Below are 17983 nucleotides of genomic sequence, written 5' to 3'. Positions count from 1 at the left end.
CTGTAAATTTGATAGCTTAAAACTGGTGGCACTTTGATTCTTAGTTTTTTGTAGTTTCTTTTTAGGATGGTCAAAATCTGACTTGGAGTGTTAGGTTTGTGTGTGTGTTTTGTTTTGTCAGTTTGTAGAATACCTATGAACCCTTTTCGTAGCTTTGCGAATATTTTTTCTTGGTGGAGGTTAGGAGTTGCACATTTTCCTCATTGCCTGAAAGAAATATGCTTAACCAGGTGCTTGAAAACCTAAAACAGATTGTCCACCGAGCTTCACCTTAGATGTTGAAGCAGTCCTGGGATGTCTCACAGATGAATGAGAGCTGAGAAGTGAAGTTAAGTAGGATCAAAATGATGGCTCCCCCTGGGTAAAAGCTTCAACACTCTCTTTAGAAATAGCACAATCTCGTGCAACACAGACTGGCTGTTCTTTCACATTGTTCCCTAGGAAACAGTTGCTGGCGAGCAGAAGCTACCAGGTCCCCTTAATTTCTACCCACACGTGAGCTGTGTTCACTTGACACAAAGCATCACACATCGCTACCTAGAGAGTCGGCCTGAGTCAACTTCTGGCAGGAGACCAGGAGACTGGACAGTATTAGACACCAACTCATTTAACGAAAATCTGCAGGAAGGAGGTGGTTTTCCTCTGTTCTTAGACAATGGACAAATGGTAGTAGGCGGCTGTAATGCTAAAAGGGAGAAAGTAATGCATGCTATAAAGATTGGGTTTTTCACAGAGACAAAGAAGTCTAAAATGTCCCGTGTAATGCTGTTTGCTGACGCTGTGACGCAGCTGGCAGGGCGGAGAGCGTCATCACTGACATGGAGATCTCTCTGTTCTAGGAAGGCTGCGCCCTCACGCCTCAGTGTGTCTGCTTGGCAGTGCGGCCCGGGCCGGCCTCTTGTCAAGGCGAGAATAATGACATCTCCTGCTGGGAGCAGCGGCCAGGCCAGATCATGTTTGGAGGCCCCTTCTGACTGTAGTTTTAAGAAAGAGGGAAAAGCATTTGTCTGATGGAGGCAGGGATTGGGGAAGGAAGCGCCAAGACTTCTGAGTGAGAGTCCCGCACAGCTGGGCTCTGGGAATGGCTGCACAGGTTTGAACCTGTCAACTTAAATACCTTACTCAGTCCCATGCTGTTTCCACAGTGGTGCCCCAAAAATAACAGTACTGACATTTCTGGGGTGTAGAGGCTTAAAGGAGAGAACCCATACAAAGTGCCAGTGCGGCATGGGCACAGCCCCTGGGTGACCATCTAAGAGCAGATTCTGCGCACCACGTACGACTGGCTTCGCTGCCCACTGCTGGCAGGACCCCGGCAGGTGGCTTACTCTGCCCTGGGGTCCTCGGCCTAAACTGGAGTGTGATTTTCTCTTGATAGGCCTGATGTGAGAAAGAAACACAGAGCCTGTCAAGCGTTTAGATGCCTCTGGCACTGTGCCAGCTCTCATTTTTCTCACCAGCCTCACGTAGAAATGTCTTCCTGGAGCGTCCGGCAGAGGGGGTGGGCCCAGCACTGGGGCCGAGAGGTGCTGACAGCTTCAGGGGGCAGCCCCAGGGCCTCCTCGCCTTGGAGGGACCATCCCACCCCTCTTGTTTTGTCTTCAGAGAGCATAGGCGGGGCCCAGTCTGTAGCAAAGCAAAGGGCGGAGGGAATCTGCCAGGGGAACCCCTCCCGTCCACGTGGTGGTTATTACTGTGGTACCGGTAGCCCCTTTGCACGTGATGAGCAGTGAATTCATGTCGGCTCTGGACCCACGCAGCACCCTACACTACACACGTATCCCACCAGTGGCAGGGGGAGCTTAGGAGCTGCCACCGAGGGGCAAGTCTGAGAGCCAGAGGCTTCTCAAGTCGGTTAGGGCACTGAAACACTTAATCTCAACCTATGAAAACAAACCCAGGCACAGCCCGAGAGCTAGTTCACATGTCAGAGACCCAGGACAGCCCAGAATAGGTTCTCACTGGCTTACAGGACTGCTGGACCCTTAAGTCGGACACTTTCCAGTGAGAGGTTAACCATTACACCGACAAAATTTGCGTTGAGTCTTTTATATTGTAGCAATGACTAAAGAGGAATGCTGTCGGAAGAGGCGGGACGCAGAGGGTATGGGGCTTGGATAAGGCGCCTGGGCTTCTCCTGGCTCCTGCCCCCCAAGCCTGCGGGCCCCTCTGGACAAGCTGGACAGGGGTTGGGGCTCACCACCAGCCCGTTAGTCTGGTCAGGGCGACCAGCTTTATATGTGGGCAGCCCTGGGCGTCTGTGTGTGCACATGGCTGCGTGTTTTCCTTTGAAATCTGTTAGACCATCTCTCCAAGTTACATATCAATGATACAACTGACCCATCTGGCAAAATATCCCTTAATGCTTTTTCTGTTCACCAGGTTGAGTTTCTTTTCCTCATTTTGATTTCTGCATCTTTCACTAAAGGATACAAGTGAAATTGTGTTGATTCCTCCCAGTTTCTAGAATTCTGGAGAAGCGCACAGCAAGCCATTTCGGTCTCAGGACCTGCAATCACTGGCAGACCCTCTTTGTAGAGGAAGGGTCAGCACCCTCAGTTTCTTGTTTCATTAGCAACTTTTTAAATACAGTAGACAATATAGAACTTCTTAAAATAGAGATGGAAAGTATGGTTCCTGTGCAAAGGAGTTGGATTTTTGTGTCTCATGAGGATTTAATATTTGAAAAAGGGGGAAAAATTGAGTATAAACAACATATAACAATTCTTAGGTATCCTTTAAAATCGTATCACTTGTTCAAAATGGAAAGCGGAAAGCAGAGAATTTTCTGCACCCCTGTAACATAAATTTTATCTTGCCCTTAAAAAAACATTGACCTAAGTTTAATTCTGCTTTAAATTGGGTTTATTATTCTGGCTATTCTAAGAGAATAACTATTTTATTCTATACTGAACTAAGATCTTACAAATATCTAAAAATGGATGATCTAATTTTAAAATACTATTTCCCTTAGCTTGAAGCTCTAAACAAAACCTCTCAATGTGGTTCATCTTTTATTTTCAAATATTGCTAAAGATCAGCCACAAAGTACTTTTAGTGTCTTTAAAAAATGAAGTTGCAGTTTTTCAGTTCAGAGCATGATGCAATTCTTCTACAATACGGTGGAAGTATTCTAACTTTTAGATTAAGGGGAGGCTTACAGTGCCTGTGTATTCACTCTGTGAGACATAAAAGAGAGATCTGACATCTACATTGAATAAAACCGGCACATACTAGGTTTCTAAATTCTTCAGCTGAGAGTTAGGCCCACACTGATTACACTGTTTTAGTGGGAAGAAAAGAAACAGGGGGATCCACTCTGAAAGGTTTAAAGTCACCACCAGGAGGCGTAACAGACGGCTGTTGCTGGTCTGTGCGCTGAGGGGACAGTGGTAGCCTGCGTGGCAGGATGCCAGGGCCGCATCTAGAAGCACCTGGCAGACATCAGGGAGGAGTGTGGACTTTACCCCGTTCTCAAAGGGAGTCGTGCAAAGGCCTCCCAAGGAGGGCTCACCTCCTTCCCAACACCCCTGTGCTCACGGCTCATTTCCGCAGAGGGCAGAACTGTGTTCTCTGTCTGCGTCCCCCACGCCTGGCACGGTGTGGGGACATTTCCATGTAACATGATGACACATATCACAGTTGTAAGTAATTACTTGTGCAGTACTCAACATCAGCGTTCCCTCTAGAAGGTAGAATTGCCCCTTGTTCATCCCTGTTACATCCACAGTGGCATGGAATCCAGCACGGAGTGGGCGTTCCACCCATATGTGGTGAATGAATGACCCTGGCAGCAGGGTGGGGTGGGGCTCTGTGGGAGAATTCTCCTCATTCTGAGGACACACGCTGAGGCCTGACTGATAGAAGGCAGCCCCAAGGGAGTGCCTGGAAGTGACGTCAGGACAGGAAGCTGACTTGATGAGCTGCGGTGGGGAGAGGAGAGAACACGGCCTTCGAGAAGAGTGCCAGCAGCAGCTTGTGTGGCGTGGACTGATACCACTTCCGTGGGCACACCCGGCAAGGGCCGTCTCATTCGGTCCTTACAACAGCTTTACAGGATTGTCACTGTTACTGTCTGTCCTCTACAAATGAGGGACTATAGAAAGCCTTCTTGGGAGGCGTGGGCTCGCAGTGCTCCCCCGGGGGAAGTGCCAGGGGAAGCCTCCAGGCGACAGGAGTTTCCGTTTTTGGACATGTCGAGTTTGAGATAACTTTGGGACACCCGGGCATAGCTGTCCAGCTGGCAAGTGGGCCGAGGTCTGGAGAAGTCAGGATTAGAAGTATAGTCCTGGTGCTCAGGGACATCTGGGTCATGGCCAAAGACACGGGGCCAGTAGAGCCCAGGGAGCAAAAGGCATTAGGGGAAAGAGCTCTGCAGACCAGCCAGGAATCCTGGAATGATCCCTGAAAGAAGAGAGGGGACACGAACTCAGCAGTCCTGGCAGGTTTATTGCTGAACCTGAGAGGCCCCCTCTGTCGTGCCCAGCAGAACAAAGGAAAGAGGGTCTCTAACAGGTCAAGAGGCAGTTTATGGCCAGGGTTTTCGGTGGGCTCTCTGAGGGGAGGGGTCAGGGGAAAGGTGGGCTGTGGCCTGCTGACGTGTCCTCTGGAGGATGCTTGTAGCCTAGGGAAGATGACACCCAGGTCTCCCTGAGATGGTGGGTGGGCTTATTCGAAAGGTGGTACTCAGGTCCGATTCTATCAGTCCCCACCAAGTGTGCGGGGCGAGGATGTCAGTGCAGTGCGCTCTCTGTCTTTATTTTCTGTGGCTTTCTGAAATAGGTATAAATGTGATCCATAAAGCACAAAATTACTATTTACTGTTTGCAGGAGTGGTTGGTAATATCAGTTAAATGAGAGAGATGCACAAAGGCATGAATTTGCATTATTATTATTTTCTCTTTCAAAGCATAGAAAAAAAAACCCTGGTATCAATGATCATGTGATTTTTTTAAAGCAAAAATTAAAGGAGACAAAGAATTGGGTTTTACATCTCAAAAGACCCAGAAGGATTCTTAACCTTGGGTCCATGAATACCCCCAGGGGCCTGTGGTTGGATTTTGAGAGATCTCTGAAACTGGAGAGGCAAAAAAGAACAGCATTACCTCCAACGTGAATCTAGACGAAAACATCAGTAATGTTGAGGGATGTGTGACTTGGTCATCAGTAGAAACCCAGATGTTTTATGTTGCTTCACATGGCAGAGACAGCTGGGGAAAACGCACGTCACCATGTAACGTGGCAGATATGAAGTCCTGCCATTGGATGCACTAAGCAAGGGGCCCACGCGCATGCCAGGTCCCAGACCCTTCTTACACAGCTGGGTGCTGGGCTGGAGTGCGGCAGGCCTCGCCTCACCTGGGCTCGCCGACAGGGCCTAGAGGGAGCCCGTGAGTTCAGAGGAAAGGGAAAGAAGCTGCCCCTCCCTGCCTGCTTCCTGTTTTCTGTGAGTGTCACCCAGCAACGCTCTGCACCCTGGCAGCCGCTCTCGCTTCCGTTTCTAGTGTTTTCACACTCGCAGAAACCGCCTCCACGGGGCCCTGGCAGAGACTGAAGCACTGTGCTCGGAGGGCTGGGTCCCCCCTCCAGCCTTTGGGGTGCAGTCGCCCAGCCGTGCTGCTCCCAGAAGAGCACCTCTGTGTCTGCTGAGGCCCCTCTGCCTTCTCAGTCACCCAACACCTGCTCCTTGGGGCCCCTGTGTTAAATTAACTGTTAGCATGACTGGTGTCATTCCTCTTGTCCTGATGGGACTCACTGATAGACTATATCACAATTTTAAAATATATTTTGATAATGTGTTTCAGCATAATCCATTTTCTTTGTAATGCTATGGACTTTGTTTCAAGCATTTAAGAATACTATTGTGAGGATGGCCGTGGGCTCCAGCAGCCTGCCGGGGCCTCCACTGCACAGACGTGGGAAGAGCTGCAAGTGGCAGCCGGCCTGATGAGCTGCCATCTCTTTGGGTAGGTTTAAAAGCCTCTAGGAACATAAAACGTAAGGGCTTTTTTTCCCCATTCTTTCCTTTTTTTCAAATAAATTTACTAAGGAAAATGAACTTTATGTAATTTTTTTCGCCCCTTTAAAAGTAGTACATACTCTCAAAAAAAAACATCGGAAACTAGAAGGAAACAAAAGGTTAACCTTATCCTCATTACATAGAAGGCAACCGTGGCTATTGTGATGATTTCCTTGGAGTCTTTGCTGTTGTTTATGTGTTGTAGATACTGCCGGGGAGGGAGGTGTGTACCCGGAGCTGCGGGCACTCACTCTGTCATAAGCATTTGCCCTCTATTACATACTTGTCATTAAATGCCATCTTACAGCTGGACAGGAGGCCATAAAGCCCACGTGCCAAGGCTGACGTAGCCATTTTCTTATGATGCAAAACTTTGAACGGATTATTTTTGTATCGCGGTAGAATATATATAACATAAAATGTATTGTGTAGGTGTACAGTTGAGTGGCATTAAGCACATTTACATCCTTGCACGACCACCACCACCATGCAGCACCAGAACCCGTTCATCTTCCTGAACTGAAACTCTGTTTCCATTTGACCACGACTTCCAGCCCTCCTTCCCCCAGCCTGTCTCTATGAGTCTGATTAACTTAAATTTGCACCATTGTGTGTTGTTTCTCCAATAAGAGACGGTGGTAGAAAGGCTTAAATGTATATACTTAAAGGAACAGTATTTGCCTGATGCCTGCTTACCTTCCTTTCCTCCTTTTAAAAAACAAAATTAAATTAGCAACTGTCAACACAGAATGCCACCTTGCCAGTCCCAGTTGTTCCTGTTTTGCTGACAATATTTGAAAATCCATGTAGGGTCATGATGACTGAAATCTTTACATGTCTGTGAATTTCTAATGTGGAAGGCTCATGGTGAGGAGATGGTCTAAAACAGAGATGTGCGCTGGAGGGATTCTCTGGAGATTTCTTCCCACCCAGATTTCCTGATCTTTTGTTTGGCCAATATCATGTGGACACAGTAGGACGTCACACCTTCTAACTTCTGTTTTCTGGGGAAAACTGCATGCTGACTTTCCTTTTCCTCCTTTTTTTTGAAATTACAGAAACAGTAAATTTGATTTTTTAAAATTGCTCCATTTTTTAGAATTATGGTAGAATACACATAAAATTTACCATTTTCAGCATTTTTCAGCATATAGTCCAGCTGCATCAAGCACACACACACTGTCACACGCCATCCCCACTGGCCCCTCTTCTTCCCAAACTGCAGCTCTGTCCCAAGTATTCACCAAGTCCCCATCGCTCACTCCCAGCCCCTCTCGACCCCCTCCCTCTTTTCCATTTCTGTGACCTGGACAATTCTAGGGACCTCATGTAAGTGGAATCACACGGTATGTGTCCTTCTGTGTCTGGCTGATTTCACTTAGCATAACACCCTCAAGGTGCATCCGTGCTGGAGCACATGTCAGAATGTCCTTCCCTTTTTAAGGCCCCATAATGATCCATTGTATGGATGGACCACATTGTGTTTATCCATTAATGGACACTGGTTTGCTCCCACCTATAAAAGAATAAATGGGTTTATATATTTAATATGAATTGTGGGAAATTTCAGTGTGGATCAATATAATGATAAAATGGGTCCTAAGGGCCCTTTTTATCATTCTGTTACCTGGTATTATTAAGCCCACATGAACCCTTTACCACAGGCCCTTCGGAAATGCTTCCCCGTGGCCACCAGGAGACAGCTGCCAAGTGGGCCCACCCTGCCAAGCCCTGTCTGCTTCTCCCCTATTTTTCCTGTCCTTCACTGCGTACACCCCTTTGCCTTCTTCTTGAGATAAAGATGCCAAAAGATAGAGATAGTCCTATTATACTGTTTTCCAAATGTAGGACATAGATCTTAAGTCATCACAGGATATTAAACCTGAAAGCTTGCAAAATTTGTCTTTTCAATACTCTCAGCTGTCTCAGCCCAGGGAGCTGATTTCTCCTTTTCAAAAGCCTGCACTGCAGGAGAGTTTACACAAAAAGAGAAGTTCATGAGCTTCTATTGCCTAATACCATTCTCTGGAGACATAGTCATGCCTCCTTATCTGGCCCATGAAGTTCAAGTCCAGCCATATAGATCAAAACTCTTCACTAGGAAGTGCCGGGTGCCTGAAAGAAAATAACTGTCACAAAGTTCAGGCCTCTTGCTCTAGAAAAGGGATATGGCCGCTCCTCCCAGAGCCTCATGAGCTAGAATTTCAGTGAATACTTCAGTTTTGTGGGTTTAACAAGCTTCTGTGTCCCCCTGCATTAGGCTGTAGGATGCGGGCGGTGCTCTGAGCTGCAGAGACAGAGGGCTCAGGGAGAGGCCACGCTGGGGCCGGGCAGGAAGGCACGTGGGTGGGGGGCGGTTGGTCTGGGACCAAAGAACTCCCAAATCCCTTTGTAAATGGGGACTGGTTACATTGCATTCAGATCCAATGTTTAAATACTAATTACAAGTAAGAACTCAATCAATCCTTATAAACTATGAACTAGGTACCACTATTACTCCTATTTTACAAAAGGGAAAACTGAGGCATAGAGAGAGGTTGCATAACTTTCCCAAGGCCACCAGCAAGTTTTAGGCAGAGGGAAGCCGTCTTCACGTGGCCCTGGAATCTCAGCTTGAGCTGGGCGTCACTCTCCCCACAGAAAATCGTATTCTAATGCCAACAATACTAACATTTCGCTGACTTCAGTGCTGTTCCTTTTCCAGGGTGCTTTGCCTGTTTATCTTTTATTGGTCAAAATCAGATTCTAGTCTGAGGCAGGAGTGTCTCGTTCTGAGACTTGTCATTCATGTCCTTTCAGGTTCCTTATCAAGTGACGGACAAGATCCCCTGTTTACTTTATAGGCAATTTAATTCTATTTAAAGACTAACAAGCCTCCAGTCCTGTCCTATTGCAGTGCAACACTAAGTTACAAAGCTGCTCTGTCCTTACTATTTCCTCAATTGTAGAGTATCCAGTTTAAACAGAGACCAGTAGCCCAGGGCTACTGCAGCACTGTAATGACAGGAGTGCTGACATTCAGACAGGAAAAAGAAATCGGCAATTTAACTACTGAAAAGGAGCAGATAAAATGTGTATGTCTAATCCAAAAAAATCAGGCTGAAATTGAGAGTTGGTGGTGATTTAAACAAAGATCCATAACATTCCCATATCCTGCAATAATAACTTTTAAAAAAATGCCAAAAAATTCAGATACCATTCAAATTTAGGAATAAAGACTCTACAGGGCCTACAGGAAGAAACTAACAGTATACTCAACGACACATTCAATTAGAACTGGAGAGACCTTGTTTCTGGATGACAAGACTCAAGATTAAAAAGCTGTTAATCTCTCCCCAAATAATTTACAATGTAATTCAAATAAAATCCCCGTTCAGGGAACAAGGTTGGTTTAAAGTTTAACAAGTGGACTCTACAGTTAATTTGGGTGAGTAAATAGTGAGGCCAGCCAAGAAATTTTGGGGAAAGAACAGTGAGGGTGATTTTCAACTTTTGTAGCTTACAGTTTCTTCATACAAAATCCTACCTCCCTGTTATACTTTCAGTGGGTCCTTTGCTGCTTCCGGAATAAAGTTCAAGTTCCTTAATGTATTAATTTTTTAAAGAGTGTTCTAACAACATCTAAGGGTATTCTGGAAAGCAATATAATTCCCACGATTCCATCACTTAAATAGAGCAGCTCTTTTGTTTATTCTGCTTCCTTCCAGTCTTTGTGTGTATGTATACATTTTTACATAGTCGCATTCATAATCTGTTTGTCCAAGGACCTAGAACACTGAAAGGTTGGCTTTGGGAATAGTAATACAGCAGTGTCAAAATTCTGAAGTGGGGTAGCTGCCTGAAAGAGTGCTCCACAAATGCTGGTTAAAGCTTTAAACCTAGTCCACGTTAGCTGAGACTGCTTACAGCTTCTCTACACCTGTATGTAAATGGCAATTCCAGGGTCCCTTAGCTTGCGGGAAAGATAACCCGGGTACTGCAGAATAACAGACAGAATGTGCTGCCAGTTCTCAGGGATGGTACCTCTTCACACCAGACTGGGGTCCCACTGTTCACTGCCGCCCTGTCTGCCAGCCGCGTCCCTCCCACTTTACACAGGAAGCTGGACGAGGTCACGGGAGTTGACTGGAACAACAAACTAATAAAAGCATTACAGGGATTCCAGCCAGATTTTCTCCCAGACCTCTGCTATGGAGTTTGAGGGCCTTCTGCACAAATCGCACATCCTGTGGAGACCGGCAGGTTGCCTGCGCCCACCCCAGCCTCACTCTTCAGCACACGCCCCTTTTCGGTCAGGCCTTCCCACAGGGGCCTCGCTCAGCTCTTCGGCCTGCTCACTTGCCGTGCTCTTCCGTCCAGCCCACTTCCACCATCACACCCTCGGCCTCGGTGTGAGGGCGCCATCTCGAATGTCAGCTTCAAACTTCCCTCCTTGCAGCCCCACCTCCTGTTCCCTAATGTCTGGGGCTGACTTTCCTGCACTTCCTGACTACAGTGATTAGCCCTGCTTCTGAGCTCTTGCCTGGTGAAACAGGAGGGCCACAGATTTTAAATGGTATTTGGAAAGAGTTCTATCTGGACCATTATTTCCGTGCATCCTGAGCTAAGGATCTGTCGGGGCATGCCGTACCTGCGTAAGTTGACAAGGCAACGTGCTTCTGCCGTGTGGGTGCCTTGATGAAGGCACCAGCACCCCAGATCAGGGGTTCTGATCTAACTAGGCACCATTTTGCCTCCCAGGAGACACTTGGCAACGTCCAGAGACAGGAGCTACCGGCGTCCGGTACAGAGAGGCCAGAGCTGATCCTCCGAGGATGCACAGGACAGCCCGCAACAGAATTGTTGGACCCAAAATGTCAGTAGTGCTGAGGTTAAGAAACCCTGCTGTGTATTATAGGAGCGTTCCATAAAATCTGATTGCACATTTAATACAGACGCCCCCGTGGAAGTGGGGATAAAAGGAGGGGGCTTCAGTATAACCTGAGTGGCTAACATCAAACCCCCTGCTCAAAAGAAACATTTCTAAAGTCTCCAGTGGGCTTAGAAGACCACGCCTTTCCATTATTCAAGGTGGGTCGAAGCTGCCGGGTGAGACGTTGGGTATAAATGCACCTTTAATTGACCTCCTTGCTGGTAGTCAGAGATGACGTGGTCAGGAGTGGCTATTTGATCTCCAGTTATTCCAGAATTTCCACTCCTGTGCCAAACATGTCTCTCCAGCTGCTGTTCTTTGCTCTTCCTTAAACTTCCCTTGAAGTTCATCTAAAATCTTCACTTTTGAAAGGTGAGGCTTTTATGTTCTATGTTAAAGTCTTCTGTAAAGATATCCAGTTCATACAAATTGATGATAAAGGAGCTGCCGTGATCTGGGACTTTTCTGGACTCTAATAGTGGGTGGCTTTTCCTTGTACTCTATTTCAGGGGCCCGGGTGCAGAGGGGAAAACCCTTACATTGGGGTGTGAGCATGTGCTCTTAGTGGGATGCTGAGGGTGCCAGAGTCTTTATTTTCCTTTAGGAAAATTCCTTTTCTCAGAAGGGTTATTTTAGGGATGCTGTTTTAGAAATTCCTGTATCCTTAGGTAGGAAGGTTGCTCACTTTTCCTGATGTTTTTTTCTGTCCTTATGTTGTCTCCAAGTCAAGCTGCTTAGTAGGAGTGACTGATTTTTAAACTTTTGAATTTATCATAGGTGCCCTTAAATTTCCTTGTTTGCTGTGGGTACTGTTTAAATCCAGATTACAGAGTCCTGTGGCCCCCACACTTCCTGTCTGTGAATGACATTGTCAGTCACGTCTGTAACCTGACTAATTTCTGGTTTTTTCAGCTACTAGGGTAAAGACTTATTTCATGGCTCTATTAGGAACATTCTATCTTTTCTAGACTATTCAATTCATATGCCAAAGCCAAATAAATGGATGAGTATCTAGAAAAAAAATATTGCTTTAATTTTTTATATCATCATTTTCTATTCCTAATTATGCATTTAAGCATACATATTGGTTTCTTTCTTCTCAGTGGGGTGTGCTGTCCACCAGTGAATACAAATATTGAGAGTAAAGCTTATTTTGTCACTATTCTGAGCAAAGGCATTTTGAATTAACTATTCTGAGAGCACGTATAGATGGTTTTTCTTTGCATTAGGTTGACTTAGGGGGATTTTCAGAATTATTTCTATATGGCTGAGAAATGCATAATGAATTTTAGTTGTTCTGTTTTCAATATTTTTAGAAAATAACCAGTCGATATTTGCAGTGTGTTGTGTGATGAAAAACAGAGCTGGTTCTCCTAGGAGACACTTTATTGAAGGCATGTGTGACCATCTCCTTGGAGGGCATATGGGAGAGGTTTCTGTGATCTCTCAGATCTCCGGTCTGGCCTTAGGGTCCCCAGTTCTGAGGGATGGAGTGGATAAATGGCTACTTGTTGTCAGGATTGCTATGGCCTATTCTTGGACACTCTTGGCAATGAGCTTAATTACAGAATAAAAGAGATTAGAAGTTGTCTTGAATGCAGATCAGAGCTCACCCTGGGCTCCGGGGAAGAGCCCCGGCAGGTGCTGAGCATCACCACGAGGCCACTGGAGGCTTTGTGACAGGCCTTCCCGTCTCTTTTCCTCCTGCCCTTCATCCTCCCTCAGCATCATGGTCCGGCCCCTGCACCAAGTCTGGACTTCTTGTCATCTGCTCTCCCCTGGCCGCTCTGGTGCTCTCGTCTGCATTTAGCCTGGCATCATGCAGATCCTACACGTCCACCCCTCACCCCGCCCCCCTCTCAGGCCTCTTTCCCACCCCCACCTCACTTTTTCTCACTGTCCTCGGACTCCTGCCTTCCAGCCTCCAAACAGGCTCATCCCCTCCTTAAAAACAGAGGAACACATGAGAAAATCTTGGTCCTCCCCTTGATCCTGCCTTCCTCGCAGACTGCAGAACACCATTTCTCATACATGCCCAAATCATTCTAAATGTTCACTGCAGAATTTCAGCAATAGTGTGCAATAGCCAATGTTTTTCTACATGAAAATTAAAGGCTTTCTCAAAGCCCTGTTCCCTTCACTCCATCTGCCCAGTTTAACACTGACATTCACACCAGACTTCTGGGAACTTCTGTGAATGGCTGCTTCCAGGAGACACCTCTGTTTTCCGCTTCTCATCCCCCGTTGTCTTGGCTCATCCCCGACAGGCCTTTTATTCATTACATGTGGGAGTCCCAAGATTCCTTCCTCAGCCTCTTCCCTTACATGAAAGCTGCTTTTTCCTCATCCCCTTGGACCAGTTGGTACTTCTCATGCTGAACAGCTGCTGGGCATCCCACCAAGGCTTTCCACCACCACTGCAAATCCAGCCTAAACTCAGACTCATCACCTTCCTTAGAAAATCCAAAGGGATTTTTAAAAAATCTATTAGATGAAAAAGAAGTGTCGTGATCGCTGGGTTCTTCATTATGCAAAAAAAAAAAAGTCCTAAAGATATGCCATTTTTAAAAGTGTCTATTCCCAATTGCTATGAAAATATAAAATACTTAAGATCAGTGACAGACAATGATAACTCATGAAAGTCCTCATTTTATTAGGAAAGTCACCGACCCATCCATCATTCCTGATGAGAACATGTTCCTGTTCCGAAGGGCCCCTCATAGTCGGGGATGGGCGGAAAAGTGAGTCCCAAGTCATGGGCAGCTGGGAGGGTGAAGGGCGCGGTGTCTGACCAGCAGGGGGGCAGGTGAGCCCGCGCAGAGCGCCTTGTCTGCTGGAAGCCAGCTCCCTGCTGTTCTCCAGCCACTCTCTCCACCACATGCTCGGTGAGGGTCCTGGCCCATGAGCCAAGTTCACTGTGGGCCTGAGCTGGCGCAGCTGACTGGGTGCAGCTTCTACTGCAGGATCTGTCTCCCCCATGGGAGGCCCCTGCTAATGCCCAGCTCATACTGGGGGAGCCAGCTGCGGCATCGACCTGGGTGTGTGCACTGCGTTGTCAGCGCCCCTGGAGTGGGAGAGGTTTGCTGTCTAGGCGAGTCCCAAGGAGACAGCTAGGGCCATTCACCTAGCCAGTCCGTTGACTGCCTGTTCCCGGTGAGAACTCCCGCCGGGTTGGGAAGGTTGGGGAGGAGGACCCTGTGTCAGGCTGTGTGCTGGATGCTAAGGGCTCTGACTTTTAGTGGGCATTTGGGTTAAAGACCTGCCTTCACCCTTCGCACATAAGGCAAGCTCTTCACCCTTTGTGGGCCTCAGGGAGTGGATTACGTGCTTTGTAAGCTGAATGGTGCTGTGCATCTGGGTAGTCATTTCATGAACCACCCAATAACAAGAAGTGCTTCTGTGATATTCGTCAAAAGTTTCCGTATAATATAACAACATAAATGTAAGCTCACTGAGAAGTATTTCAAGATGTTATTTTGCTGTAATCAATAAGGGTGGTGATTCATGTTCATGCAAAATGACTGTTAATAGCTATGATTTAGAAAAATGGTTTCATGTCAGTTATCTGAACTGGGAAGGCTATTCCCCCTCCCCCATCTGCTCTGGCTGGGTCTCCAGGGCTCCAGCACTCAGAACCAAACCGCGGTGGGAGGCAAGGCTAGCAAACCTAAAAACAGACCAACACCACAGAGACGAGCAAACCGAGTTTGGGTGTGGCCAGACTGGTTAAATGTTCTGGCATTTGCTGGTTAGCTATGATTCTGATGTTCCCAGAACAAAATCAGACCATTCTATTTGTCTTCTGTTCTTTCGTCAGGAGTCCCTTAGAAAATGAAGGTCCCGCATACAACCTGGTCATACATTGGAGAACTGCTTTTTAGGTTTTTGATATTTACCCTCTTTTGGGAAGGCACAGAAGATCACAAGCATGGTGGCTTTTAGATGCTTGGTTCAGCATTTCCAGAAAACGTTAAGTGCCCTCTCAGTGCAGAGTCCCTGGGCTTCAATAGGGACTGAATACTTGCACGTCATTAACTGCCTGGTGGCTTGAAGGGGTGGGGAATTCAGAGCCAGCCCATTAGAAGTGGATCCTGACCAAAAGAGGGGGAAGACTGAACCTGGGTCATTAGCTTCACAGATCTTTATATAGAGACCCTGGCCCCGTGCTGGCCCAGTCCAGATGAATGGCCACCTCTTCCCGAGCATCCCTGGCTCTCCCTCCTGGCTGCTCAGACCAATTGAAGGCACCCTGGGTTTCTTCTGCTCCCAAGCATTCAAACCTGGAGCTTCCTGTCTCATTTCTCCTCACCTGATCCTCCTCGGTGGTTTTAGCTGTCTTCTTCAAGGTAAAGGGTTTGTTACTGTGCCCAACTGCTGCCCGAGCTCTGGATACTGGGGAGAAGACTGTTTCCCCTACTCCAGAATGTGACCTCCCACAGCCACACCCGTCTTGGACTTCTTCGCGGACTTCCCAAAAGCCAATACGTAGGTTTGCATCACTCATTAATTAGCCTCCAGTGGCCTTGCTATGAATGTTAGAAAAAAGAGGAGCTGGGAAGGGAGCTTCAGTGAGGGACCCTTTTCATTAGAGACCTACTTACATCCAATTAAAGGAAGACAACTAGACTCTTTACACTTTATTCTTGGGCCCTGGGATCTAAATCATAACACCAAGAAGCATGAATTCAGCACTCCACCTACAGCATAGGACGTGGGCACTTGCCCCACAGCTGAGAATGGTTCTGAGATCGGCAGTCTCACAGGACCAGCTGGGCTGAAACACACATCAGAAGGCAGCAGGCTCCATCTAGATGGATGTTAGAAGAGCAGTTTTCTCTAATGTACTCCTGTTTAGTGGAATAAGAATGTGCGTTTACTATTATCATGTTATTGCTGGTATTGTTGGTTTGTTCCTGAGACTAAAAGCCGTCAGCTAGCTGCTTCTCCATGACAATGTCCTGCCACCCAGGGCTTCTGTGTCCAGCCCCACCCACTGCCTCTCTGGGTATTCCCACCTCTTGGCCATTTTAGCCCATTGTTGCCCAGCTTCCTTCCTGCTGTGGCGAGGTGGTGAGGACAGGAAGGCCCCAGTGCCTTGGGTGGGGCCTCTCTGTGGGCAGAGGGGAGAGGGGGCTGAGAGGCTGCAAGGCAGGCTGGTGTTTCCATCAGGCTGGCAGGCAACCTCACTGCTTCACATGAGACTCAAGACACAGGGACCAGGGGACTTGCTCATGGTCCCATAGTAAGTGGTAGAACCAGGAATTGAATCAGATGGTTTAATTCGAGCCCACTTACTCTACCCTCTCCTGGGTGGTTTTTAAGAAGCCAATAACGACATCCCCAGCAGGCTGGGGAAAATGCAGCTGTCTCCAGGAATTGCTCTGTGACAGACAGAGCAAGCGAGCCCGACTCCTTCGTCTGCTCTGGGAGATGTGGTCACAGGGCCTGGGGAGGCCTGTAGCTCTAGAATGTGATGGGAACATTCAAACTGAAGTCTCGAAGAAAGCTATTTTATTAATTGGCTATCATTCCCATCTGTAAAGTTGTTGCTACTACCAAAATTTTAATTGCTTTCCATGATAACGCTGTCCCAGAATTGTTTTATGTAGTTTATTTTCTCCAACTCTTAACTTTACAGAATCAAGAATTTTAATACACTAACATGCAAAAAGTGTTACAGCAAGAAAAGAGGTATAGCAAGAAAAAGGAAGGCATTTCAATCTCTTTATAAGTTATTTTTGCCAACCTAACGATAACTATCCATCAAAACCTGCACTGTGCACACCAATCAGAGTTGAAACCTGCTTAATGTCTACCACTGCGACCTCTGTTAGCCTACCCTCTTCCTGGGTCAGGCCCTCCTGCCCCTCAGAACCTTCTGCCCACCTATCCGCCTACCCTCCCGGGCAACCCTTTCATCCCGAGACGCCTCCCCCAAAGCGCGGTGCGCAGGGGCCCTCTGGCCACAGTGGGTCATGCGCCAACATGTTACCAGAGAATTAAGTCCGGGTGGCACAGAGTTGGAATTTAGGGGACTGTAACATTTAAATGTGAATTTGTGGTCTCTCAATACTTTCTGGAAACGCCTTGCAGAGAATTAGGCCAAGCGATTCTGTTCGAAGTTCCCGTTTTGGGGCGGGAAGGTGGTCCCAGAAGAGCCTTTGAAAACGTGTCCCCAGGGCACGGGCAGGAGGAGGGGGCGCAGGGAGGCCCCAGGCGCCGCAGGCTTCGGGCCTGGCCAGGGCAGGTTAACATTCCGGTGAAAATGCGCGTCGCTTCCGCCCCGTGTTTCTGCCCCAGCACGGCGAGGTCACGAACCGTTCCGCGCTCGGTGGAGGTCCTTAAACACCGAGCCACGCGCGTTCAGCGACTGGGAGAAGCGCGCGCCTGGAAGTGGGCTCCCTGTCCCCGAGCGGCCGCTGCCTCGCCCGGGGCCCGCGCCCCGCCAGCCCCCGTTTTCTGCCGCGCCGGCCGGCAGAGCGGAAGGCGGCGCGGGGCGCGCCAGGCCCTCGGGCGCTCGTATCCGCGGCTCGCGCCGAAGCCGCGCCCCCTCCCGGGGTGGCGCGTTAACGGGGTGCCCCGGACGCAGGTGCTACTGTCCGCAGAAGCCCAATCTGGCCTCGGTCGGGGCACGTCGCCGCGCGGACGTCTGGGTTCGTCGAGTAGCCGGCCCCGCCCGCGCAGGCCGCGCCCCAGGCACCCGACCCGGCGAAGCGTTCTCCCGCTGCCCCTCCTGGGCAGACCCCGAACCCGCCTGGGCCCCTCCTCGAGCCCTTTCCTCCCAGAGGCTCCCCACGCCCTCCCCTCGCCTGGGGGCGGGAGGCCGGGCAGGGCCGGCTGGGGCCTTTTCTCCCCGCCTTTCCGGTCCGGGCCGGAGGGGTGGCTGGTGATTGATAATCCCGCCCCTGGGGCGCGCGCGGGGGCGGGGCGGGCGGGGCTGAGCGGGGAGCCCGGGGGCCGGGACCCTCGGGGGCAGCGCGCACGGGGAGCGGGGGAGTCGTGGGTTGGGGGTCGCGGGAATGCGGGAGCGCGCGGGAGCGCCGAGGGCGGAG

At 48.7% G+C, this 17983-nt stretch overlaps 1 protein-coding gene across 39 annotated transcripts in view; it reads left to right on the top strand.

Moving 5' to 3' along the window:
• The window catches only part of LRRFIP1 (LRR binding FLII interacting protein 1), a 131267-nt gene that overhangs the window by 34238 nt on the left and 79046 nt on the right, over positions 1-17983 (top strand). For 4 of the 39 annotated variants that reach the window (XM_036901121.2, XM_057503385.1, XM_036901119.2 and 1 more), the window contains exon 1: positions 11173-11303. The exons of the other annotated variants lie outside the window; for them this stretch is intronic. The gene's annotated coding sequence lies outside the window, so the exon portion shown is untranslated. Of the gene's footprint in view, positions 1-11172; positions 11304-17983 lie in introns of those variants that run through there. 39 annotated transcript variants of the gene reach the window in all.

This window comes from Manis pentadactyla, chromosome 6 (assembly GCF_030020395.1).
Source record: "Manis pentadactyla isolate mManPen7 chromosome 6, mManPen7.hap1, whole genome shotgun sequence".
Lineage (NCBI taxonomy): Eukaryota > Metazoa > Chordata > Mammalia > Pholidota > Manidae > Manis > Manis pentadactyla.
The sequence above is the reverse complement of the archived record's forward strand: the minus strand, read 5'-3'. Positions and strand labels throughout refer to the sequence as shown.